General features: G+C 32.7%; 1 protein-coding gene across 1 annotated transcript in view; it reads left to right on the top strand.

The window, feature by feature from the left end:
* The first annotated feature begins 639 nt into the window (after nucleotides 1-639).
* LOC137632763 (iroquois-class homeodomain protein irx-4-A-like) overlaps nucleotides 640-10000 on the top strand; it is a 76665-nt gene continuing 67304 nt past the window's right edge. Inside the window, exon 1 of the mRNA XM_068364843.1 lies at nucleotides 640-725. The gene's annotated coding sequence lies outside the window, so the exon portion shown is untranslated. The remainder of the gene's footprint in view (nucleotides 726-10000) is intronic.

Genomic DNA, 10000 nt, shown 5'->3' with positions numbered 1-10000 from the left:
AGTTTATATATGACATATTTGTTTTTCACGTTGTTAATAGTTTATATATGACATATCTCTTTTGACATTACTTTTTTTAGAATGATTTATTGTTAATTTGTTCTCTTCAGTTATTTATTTCCTTATTTCCTTTCCTCACTGGGCTATTTTTCCCTATTGGAGCCCCTGGGCTTATAGCATCTTGCTTTTCCAATTAGGGTTGTAGCTTGGATAGTAATAATAATAATAATAATAATAATAATATTATATATACACAGTATATATATTCATATATATATGTATATATACACAGTATATATTTTTATATATATATATATATATATATATACATGTATATATATATATATATATATATATATATATATATATATTTGTATGTATATATATATATATATATATATATATATATATATATATTTGTATGTATATATATATATATATATATATATATATATATATATATATTTGTATGTATATATATATATATATAATCAACATTTAAATTAACAATTGAATCGTAAGTGGTAGTACGACCTGGCTCAAATGTTTAAACGCAGTTCCCCATTTCAAAGTTATCGAGTAGTTGACAAAACAGAGAAGCCATGTCTTCGACGAAAGTAATTTACGGTGTGGAATTGGATGTTTCGCAGAACTCTAAAGGGAAGTGGATTTAATCTTATGTTTAGTGACTTGTATTAGTGACCTGGCAGCTAAAATCGTCCAAGGTAAGTTGTGGTAAGAATTTTGCAAGTGTCTCTTTCGAGGTGTTAAAACGGTTCGATTGCATTGTGGATTGTGCTATTACATAAGTGTTTATTGATTTGAGGTTAACAGTTTCTTATGATAATTAGTTAAACATTCGTGTTTTGTACTGTTTGTTCATAGGTAACATATTATTGGTGACTTTAATTCATTTTTTTATCTAAGCAAAGGCATTTTGATCTTTATTTGATATACAGTAATTAACTAATATTTATGATTTTTTTTATTCGAATGAGTTTTCAAGAATTTTAAAGTTTGCACATAATTGACTGGATGTGAATCATGAATGTTTTTTAATCATATGTCTTTGTCGTCTTAATTATGATTTTGGAAGTAGTGTAAGTTATATGAACAATTCATTTAAGCTTATTGACATGAACATCGTAGATGTAATGCAATTTGTAAGTGTTTGAACCATTCTGATTTAGGGCAGACTTATGTTTGTGTCCTTAAAAGTAATTGATCGAATACTGTTAAAGTATTTAAATTGGTCTGTCATCATTGTAATTACTTTTACGATATGTATATTTCAATATACATATTGCATTGTATCATAGTGTATCTTGTTATTAAATAAACTCACAATGAAACTATGATAATTTTCAAAAATATTTGTCTATTAAAGTTATTTCGGTGCCGGTTTAGTATGTGGCCTACCTTTTTTATTCTGGTTTAGTATGTGGCCTACCTTTTTTATTCTGATTTAGTATGTGGCCTACCTTTTTTATTCTGATTTAGTATGTGGCCTACCTTTTTTATTCTGGTTTAGTATGTGGCCTACCTTTTTTATTCTGGTTTAGTATGTGGCCTACCTTTTTTATTCTGATTTAGTATGTGGCCTACCTTTTTTATTCTGGTTTAGTATGTGGCCGAACTGACTTGTTAGGTTAGGCCACATACTAAAACAGATAGAATTTCGTGGGCCATATTCGAAAGTTTGGCCACATACTAAACCAGCAACGTTATTTCTAAGTGATAACAATAAGCACAAGTAAATATTGAGTTGATTAGTAATAAGTGCATAGCTATGAATTAAACTATTTATACTTTTCACGTGTCTTTAATGATAACCAAAATCTTAGATTTATCAAATAGCTATACATTTTACCGATATCTCTTTAGAGTTAGGTTTGCAATGTATCGGAGCTCTTACATATTTATCATCTCATTGCAATACAAAGGGCTAAGGGGCATGGGAGGGCTGTGGGAGTACCGGGAGTTAGGCAAGACTAAGGTATTGAATACATTCACCTTCTAAACACATAATTTAATTTACGCTAGTACCTAGGATAACGTATGCATAAATACATGCATCCATACATACATACACCGCCTATATATATTTATATATACTTATATATTTATATATACTTATATATATGTATATATATGTATATATATATATATATATATATATATATATATATATATATATATATATATATTTATATATATATAACTATATATATATATATATATATATATATATATATATATATATATATATTATATATATATATATCTATATAAATATATATCTATATAAATATATATATATATATATATATATATATATATATATATGTATACATTATATACATATATATATATGTATACATTATATACATATATATATTTGTAAATATATTATATATATATATATATATATATATATTTATTATATATACATACATACATACATACATATAATGTATATACACAGATCTTATGTATCAATTAATACGCCATTTAAAGAGTAATTCATTTCTGCAACATTTACAGTTATCAAATTCTAGAAATATTGATAAATAAAAAAAAATTTAAATGTTTATATCATCAGGGATTAAGATAATGAAAATTATATCTACAGAGGATTAGTTTATTCAAAATCACGTCTTGTCATGATTAATGTATCAAAATGTGCATTCAAGAGTGCCTATTTTCTTTCAGTTCATTATTATTATTATTATTATTATTATTATTATTATTCATTATCATTATTGGTATTATTTATCATTATTTATTATTACTATTATTATTATTGTTATTACTATTATTATTATTATTATTATTATTATTATTAGTTGGAGAAGCAGGATGCTATAAGCCCAAGGGCTCCAACAAGGATAAATATCTCGTAAATGTTGTCAGTTATCTTGAATTTCTATCAGCGTAGAGAATATTAAAAGGCTAATGATTCATCAACTTTTTTATTAATTGGTTCATTGATTGATTGATAGATTGATAGGCTACCCAAAGTGCATAACGGTAATAGTGATTGATAGCGTAAGAATAATGGCAAATTGTAGACATATTAACAATAATAACAATGATCGATAAATGATGGTAATGTTGTTAATAATGATGATGAAGATAATAATGATAATGATAACACATAACTATATTAACAACAATGGTGGAGAAGTGATGGTAGTGTTATTAAAATTGATAATGTTGTTTATGAAGATGTTAATGATAATAACAAGATATAACAATAATAACAACAATGGTTCAGAAATGAGGGTAATGTTATTAATGTTGATAATGATGTTGATGAAGATATTCATGATAATAACAAGACATAACAATAATAACAACATGGTCCAGAAGTGATCGTAATGTTATTAATATTGATAATGATGTGGATGAAGATAATAATGATAATAACAAGACATTAACAATAATAACAACATGGTCCAGAAGTGATCGTAATGTTATTAATATTGATAATGATGTGGATGAAGATAATAATGATAATAACAAGACATAACAATAATAACAACATGGTCCAGAAGTGATGGTAATGTTATTAATATTGATAATGATGTTGACGAAGATAATAATGATAATAATGAGATAAGATGAAAAATGAAGGAAAAAACAAATAATCTTCTTATGCACTGTGCCAGGGCGAATGGCTTTTTCACTATGGATCATTTTCACACTCATCCTGATAGAAAACTCGACCTTCCTGTTCTTGCGAGGTACCAGGGAAGGGAGGGGGGATGGGTCATCTTGCGGGTAGGGGAAGGGCCTAAGAAGGAGCATAGGAAGGGCTAAGGGGCAGGGGAAGGCTGTGGGAGTACCGGGAGTTAGGCAAAATGGAACCTTCAATATTTTGTGGTTCAATAAATAATGTCGTAAATTATTCCCAGACTTCTCCTTCTTTTGTCCTCCAGCACTGGAGTTGATAGAGATGGAGGGGCGGATGGTGGGGTGATGATGATGGTGATGATGATGCTGATAGTGGAGGCTGGGTCGCTGGATGCAAATGGCGCCCTGAGGTTGACATAGACGCATGGCATCTACAACGCCTCTGCTCGCGGCCACACACACGCACACACACACATACACGTACACAGGGGACTCATAAACATATGCCCGATGACACACGCGAAGAATTTTTTATGCAGAGACGATCGTTTTCGCTAAATATCGCTTTGTTTACGGATTTGACGATGGTTAAAAGGATCGTTTTCGCTAAATATTTGCACAATCGCTTTGTTTAAGCATTTGATGATGGTTAAAGGGATCATTTTCGCAAAATATTTGCACAATCACTTTGTTTACGCATTTGCTGATGGTTAAAAGGATCGTTTTCACTAAATTTGTGCACAATCGCTTTGTTTACGCCTTTGACGATGGTTAAAAGGATTGTTTTCGCTAAATATTTTCATAATCGCTTTGTTTACGCCTTTGACAATGGTTAAAGGGATCATTTTCGTTAAATATTTGCACAATCGCTTTGTTTACGCATTTGAGGAAGGTCAAAAGATAATGATTTTCTTTCAACGGCTCTATTTGTAGGGTTGTGGTGGCCGATGTGGTAACGTTCCTGACTGGCGAATGCCAGACTGGGGTTTGAGTCCCACTCAAACTTGTTAGTTTCTTTGGTCGTTGCAACCTCACCATCCTTGTGAGCTAAGGATGGGGAGTTTGGGGGAGTCTATAGTTCTATCTGCTGAGTCATCAGCAGCCATTGCCTGGCCCTCTTTGGTCCTAGCTTGGGTGGAAAGTGGGCATAGGCGCTGATCATATGTATGAAGTTAGTCTCTAGGGCATTGGTCTGCTCTATAGGGTAAATGTCACTGTCCCTTGCCCCTGCCATTCATAAGTGGCTTTTAAACTTTTAAAGAAAGTTCCACTTGTCTTTTTTTTTATCTCGAGTATTTCCCAGAATGCTGTTTCATTGTTCCTGCTTTGATTTACTTACTTTTACTTCTACTTTTACTTTTACTTTTAGGGGTTTATTTCTCGCCCTCCATCAGACACTTAAGAGTCTGTTCAGGCGGGCCTTGATGTGTGAAAATAATTTCTTTCTAGTTTATATTTTGCTCTGTATCTTTTCAGTTATTCGCTAGCCTTTGTGTTCAGGCTTAATAGTTTTCTGATCACTATTATAACACTTTCCAAAGAGATAAGTCTTCAGGTTTTACTTGAAAGCTGCCACATTTTATTTTATTTTATTTATTTATTTTATTTTATTTATTTAATCCCAGTTATAAATTACGTCACTTCTTCGTAGGCATTAATGAATACCCTAACTTTGATATTTAACTATTTTTTGATAAAGGTGCGATCGATATAGAGAGTGTTACTTAAACAATAGATACAGGTAATAGGTACTTATTTTAACTATTGGTTTTATTCATTTTTTGTATCTCCTCACTGGGCTATTTCTTTTTCCTTGTTGGAGCCCTTGGGCTTATTGCATCCTCCTTTTCCAGCTAGGATTGTAGCTTAGCTAATAATAATAATAATAATAATAATAATAATAATAAGTTATTATTCTTCTTCTTATTATTATTATTATTATTATTATTATTATTATTATTATTCATTACAATATCAATAATAATATCTGGCTATATATATATATATATATATATATATATATATATATATATATATATATATATATATATATATATATATAATCTTCATATGAAATACGTTTGTTTTTCTCTACGAATAATAAAAAAGGTGTCCACATGTCCTCATCTAGAGTTCTGTCGAGGGTGACCCGAAGTGCTGGTAATGCAAAGATGATTCCTCATGTCACAGAATAGCAAATAGATCATACCCACGAAGGGTATGCTGGAAATGTGTCTCACTTTGCCTCGTGTTAGGGAAATGTACGCGATAAATCCCACTTTACATACCTTGGCGAAGGCTTGTCACTGGCAAAGCAACAGTGAAATACTGGTATGTTAGTGAGATGTATTATGGATGTCTCTTTTTAAAGGGAATGATCTCTCTTACGATGGAGTTTTCTGGTCCGGGGGTCATCCAGATGTAACTCCATTCGAAGTATTGCTGGCTTTGTCAAGTCTCTGGCTTACCGTATTTACCTCCGCCAACGAAGTTGGGGGGAGGTTATGTTTTCGAACCTACCTCTCTCTCTCTCTCTCTCTTTTTTTTTTTTTTTTTTTTTTTTTTTTTTTTTTTTTTTTTTTTTGTGAACAGCTTCTTGGTCACAATTTTAATCGTAGAGTAATGAAACTTGCAGGGATTAACTGTTATGTTGAAGCATGAAAAGATTTAATTTTGGAAGGTCAATGTCACGGTCAAGAAAAATGACTAATTTACTAAATTACGTAATCAGCCGTAAGTTTGGACATCGTTGTCAAAGAGACTTCAAACTTAGTTCATATTTGAATTAATGAAAATCCACACCATTTAATACATGTTAAGGTCAAAGGTCACGGTCGAAAAATAAGCTGCCGCGGCTGAGGTCTACGCTCTACTAAGTACCCCTCTAGTTTTTTTTTTTATATTTTCCACCTTTAGTCATTTCTTTGTTGATGCTCCTTGTAGCTTTCATCTTATAGAGATACTTCTGCTGTTGCGTAATCAAGGTGTGAAAGAACATTCGTTTTTATTCATTTAATTTTTCTGACTATCCTTGATTTTATCTTTAGTTCTTAATGTATTGAAATTTTCTGTTTAAGTAATTATTGTGTGAAGAAATTACTTAATTATTCAATCTTAATACTACATTGCCTCTTACTTACCTTAACTTTTATTTCACTCTTGTTGAATGAAGCAAATGATATAATTTACCTTGTGAATATGAATGACGTCAGCGTGATGTCAGAGTGACGTCAGAGGATAATGGATTCTTTATTATTTGTATGAAAGGATCACACTCACACCACATACTTAACATCAGTGCTAAATTACATTAGAGTTTTATTCTATTTAGATTATTATAAAACTCTAAATGTGTTTTTGATTACATTTTGTTTGTGCTAATTACCTTACAATTATTAGGAGGGTTTTTGAATTATTCAAAATGTTCACCCATTCAAAGACAAAACACCACTAGGAATACAAATTTTCAAGTACTATTAACAGTGTTGGGATAGACTAAGCCTTACGAAGTTACAGTTATTCAGAGAGAGAGAGAGAGAGAGAGAGAGAGAGAGAGAGAGAGAGAGAGAGAGAGAGAGAGAGAGAGAGAGAGAGAGAGTTTAATGAAATTTACTCGTATGAAGTAAATCATACTGAAAAAGTACATATGAATGAGAGACATATTAGAACATCGAACCTCTATCCTTGTTTTATATTATAGTATTTGGAGAGAATTAAGTCAACCCAATGAGCTATGGGAGGATTAATGATGAGACTAACAATAAGAGACAGAAAAGAAAGTAAAATGGATACGAGAGCAAACTAAAGTCGACAATATTCTAACTTGTAAGAAAATGAAATGGATATAGACAGGATATCGCTATGGATAATTTAAGATATAACTTTAATTCTTGAAATGATAAAAAAAAAAATCTTAAGATATATACTATAGAAAAGCTTTTCTGGAATGGAGACAAAGCAAAGATCTAGACCTCAGATAAAAAAAAATTAATCATTTGATTCCGCTATCAATTACTTTCCTTCCTAAAACAACGACAACAAAGGCCTCCTAACTATAAAAGCACTCTCAGAGTGCAGGCCTCCACCCCGGCAGCTTATTTCAGTCGATATTTTGCTCAACCTTGACCTTACCCTTTGACCTAGGAATTTCAAAATTGAATCGCTTCCACGTCACAACAATTAATCCCTGAAAGTTTCACAACCCTATGAGTAAAATTGTTGCCAGGAGGTTGTTCACAAATAAACAACCTGACAAACAGGGGCGAAAACATAACCTCCTCTCAACTTCGTTGATAGAGGTAATAATCTTCAATATCTATTAGCGAATAAGAAACAACAACAACACAAGAGATAAGTTAATGTGATGGTCAACCAGCCAAACTTCAGTATCATTATCATTACTTGCTAAGCTACAACCCTAGTGGGAAAAGCAGAATGCTATAAGCCCAGGGGCTCCAACAGGAAAAATAACCCAGTGAGGAAAGGAAACAAGGAAAAATAAAAAATTCTAAGAAGAGTAACAACATTAAAAAATTATATCCAATACAGACTATAAAAACTTTAACAAAAGAAGAGGTAGAGAAATAAAATAGAATAGTGTGCCCGAGTGTACCCTCAAGCAAGAGAACTCTAACACAAGACAGTGGACTCATAATTCTAGATGGTGTTAGAGATTATTTCAGGCCTGGTGTAGACTTCTGGACTCAATCAATTTAGGTGATTTTCTAGGGATCAGTTCACATTTATTCCAAAACAACTACAACAACAAATGCAAGAGTTTCTAGTCCACTGCAGGCAAAGGCCTGGGGTTTGGCCAGTTTTCATCACCACGCTGGCCAACTGCGGATTGGTGATGATGTGAGACTTTAGTCTGAATGCTCACAACAAACCAACTTAGTATAGGTGGTCCTGATTAGTACAGCTTTGCTGATCTTGCCGATACGCAAACTCTTCCACAACGTTAAGGTATCCTTAAAATATTTCTGTTCTTTATGTCAATTCTTCATCCGTATCACATCTTCTCTTTCCCTTTCCGTACATTTTCTGCCTTCACAAATCTTCGGTCCTGTCATAATTCTTCGGCTGTGTCCTTTCCCCTCTTCCTCTGAGGCAGCTTACGAGATATAGACTAAAATGTTATATCCTTTCCACAATCTTTCGCAGCATCAGAGGGAGGGGAGAGGGGGGTAACCTTGCAGTGCCAAGCATCTGAAATCTCCACAAAGTGCCTTTTTGACGACCAGTACGAGGAGGACAGGAGAAAGAGGACTGGGAGAAAATGACATGGCACCAGAGAGAGAGAGAGAGAGAGAGAGAGAGAGAGAGAGAGAGAGAGAGAGAGAGAGAGGTAATACTAGTGTAAGCGACCCGTCAAAGATGACGTTTAAATATTTAGAAGCTTTCCACCCCTTCCCTCTTTCCTAACTACAACCCGCTGGTTCGGCAATTTGTGGGGAGGTGTGGTTTCAGAGTGTACTTCTCGTGGGGTATACTCCTCTCATCGAGTTATGACTGCTTCCTCTTCCCCCTGAGCGTCATAGGAAATAAAAAAAAAAAAAAAATATATATATATATATATATATATATATATATATATATATATATATATATATATATATATATATATATATATATATATATCGACACTTGCTCTTTATTATATGAGGGAAATTAGTTCGTATTTTGGTGTTAGAAATTAGTACTTACGGGAGCAAAAGAAAAAAAATTCAACAAGGTAATCTTTGTCTTATGATAACGGAAACAGCCTCTTATTTTAATGAAGAAAAATTATAAATATGATAGAAACTGTACGAAGACTCTAAAACAGTATATATTTTCATACATTAAGACTTCAGATGTAAACTCTCCATGTGGGATTCCTCCCGCTGTGCTTCGAAATCCTATTTCTTCTATGAGAGCACATTTCATCAAAATAAGTCTGCAGAACGAAAGAGGACGAAACATTTGATAACCTGTAATGGCAGTAAGGATGGATGGTGGGGAGGGAGTGAGGAGGACTTGGAAGGGACCTGTAAGGAGGAGAAGATCAAGAGGGAGGCAGAGAATTAGAAGGCGAGATAAGGTGAAGGATGATGTGGAGAGAAGATGTTTGGTGGAAGAGGATGCATTTGATTGAAGGCATTGGTGAGGGCCATTCAGGCAATCGACCCCTTAATATAGGGATAACGATGGGGAAGAAGAAGAAGAAGAATTGCAGTAAATACCCATACCACGATCTGTAACCAAGAATAAGACTTTGTATTTGCATGAGACCCCATTCGGTTCCTCGCGTTCCATCCGATTCTCTAACCGACCCAATAACAGAAAGCTCCCTTCTGGAACGACTTGGTATATACTATACATG

This window comes from Palaemon carinicauda, chromosome 42 (genome assembly GCF_036898095.1).
Source record: "Palaemon carinicauda isolate YSFRI2023 chromosome 42, ASM3689809v2, whole genome shotgun sequence".
In the NCBI taxonomy this organism is placed as follows: Eukaryota; Metazoa; Arthropoda; class Malacostraca; order Decapoda; family Palaemonidae; genus Palaemon; species Palaemon carinicauda.
The sequence above is the reverse complement of the archived record's forward strand: the minus strand, read 5'-3'. Positions and strand labels throughout refer to the sequence as shown.